We start from the raw sequence: 1,719 nt of genomic DNA, 5'->3' as shown, positions 1-1,719 counted from the left end.
CGACATCGGCCGACGCCCGATGAACAATTTCCCGCACAGAAACGCACGTTTTGGAAAATTGTCGAAATTCGACATGTTTGCTACCTTTGTCGCGAGACCAGCCCACCGGCGCGCGCGTAAAAAACACAAGTCCGGCGACTTTCGAAAATCGCCCGGACAAAGACGCACGACATCGGCCGACGCCCGATGAACAATTTCCCGCACAGAAACGCACGTTTTGGAAAATTGTCGAAATTCGACAAGTTTGCTACCTTTGTCGCGAGACCAGCTTCCCTGTATACTATGAGGGAAGACGTCGTTGTGGCGAAATGAGCAAATTGGCGATGCGGTTGTCGGTTGAAGGTATTTGGTGACAAAACGATGTGGTGTCGTGCAGGCGATGTGCGCTTTTGGGCAGACTTGATGCTGACCCGCGAAGGCGTCGTAGCTAGCAGCGAGGCTCTGAACGTTGGACGGAAAAAATTAAGTAGCAAATACGAGTTTGTGTTTCGGCGCGCGACCACGGCCTCGGGCCGTAGTTGCGGTGGCCGGTGCGCACGCAAGTGATAGTTTTCTCGGTTCGCTTTTGTTGGGCGTTCCTGGTGTTGTATGCAAACGCAGCCCGCGCGCGGCTTCGCCCGAAAGGGCGTCTGGCCGGTGTCGACGGCGTCCAGATCGCGGCTTACGCCGGGTTTGAGGAGCTAAGCAAAAATAGTGATTGAGTAATACAGTGCGATACCGCGACGGGGAAAGCGAAAGACTCCGTTCGCGTATTTTGTCGGCCGATAGTTACCTGGTTGATCCTGCCAGTAGTCATATGCTTGTCTCAAAGATTAAGCCATGCATGTCTCAGTACGAACTTGCGTACGGTAAAACTGCGAATGGCTCATTAAATCAGTCGTGATTCATTTGATCGTAAATTTTACTTGGATAACTGTGGTAATTCTAGAGCTAATACATGCAAAAAGCGCCGACCTTGCGGGAGGCGCGCCTTTATCATATCAAAAACCTGCCGGGCTTCGGCTCGTCTTGTTGGCGACTCGGGATAACTTTGCTGATCGCACGGTCTTGCACCGGCGACGGATCATTCAAGTGTCTGCCCTATCAACTTTCGTCGGTACGGTATCTGCCTACCGAGGTTCTTACGGGTAACGGGGAATCAGGGTTCGATTCCGGAGAGGGAGCCTGAGAAACGGCTACCACATCCAAGGAAGGCAGCAGGCGCGCAAATTACCCATTCCCGACGCGGGGAGGTAGTGACGAAAAATAACGATACAGGACTCTAACGAGGCCCTGTAATTGGAATGAGTACACTGTAAAAATTTTAACGAGTATCCATTGGAGGGCAAGTCTGGTGCCAGCAGCCGCGGTAATTCCAGCTCCAAAAGTGTATATTTAAGTTGTTGCGGTTAAAAAGCTCGTAGTTGGATTTTGGGCGCAGGCGTTCGGTCCGTCGCAAGGCGTGCACTGTTCGTTCTGGCTTTACCTCCGGTTTTCCGTCGGTGCTCTTGACTGAGTGTCGGCGGCGGCCGGGACGTTTACCTTGAAAAAATTAGAGTGTTCAAAGCAGGCGCTTCGCCTGGATAGTGTTGCATGGAATAATGAAATAGGACCTCGGTTCTTTTTTGTTGGTTTTCGGAGCGCGAGGTAATGATTAAGAGGGACGGACGGGGGCATTCGTACTGTGCCGTTAGAGGTGAAATTCTTGGATCGGCGCAAGACGAACGACTGCGAAAGCAT

General features: G+C 51.9%; 1 non-coding gene across 1 annotated transcript in view; it reads left to right on the top strand.

The window, feature by feature from the left end:
• Window positions 1–769: 769 nt before the first annotated feature.
• The window catches only part of LOC145747394 (small subunit ribosomal RNA), a 1,810-nt gene continuing 860 nt past the window's right edge, over window positions 770–1,719 (top strand). The window contains exon 1 of the ribosomal RNA XR_014282125.1: window positions 770–1,719. This exon is cut by the window's right edge and continues 860 nt beyond it. This is a non-coding gene — a ribosomal RNA (small subunit ribosomal RNA).

This window comes from Corella eumyota, chromosome 3 (genome assembly GCF_963082875.1).
Source record: "Corella eumyota chromosome 3, kaCorEumy4.1, whole genome shotgun sequence".
Classification (NCBI taxonomy): domain Eukaryota; kingdom Metazoa; phylum Chordata; class Ascidiacea; order Phlebobranchia; family Corellidae; genus Corella; species Corella eumyota.
Note: the sequence above shows the minus strand (reverse complement) of the source record. Positions and strands in the feature narration are given on the sequence as shown.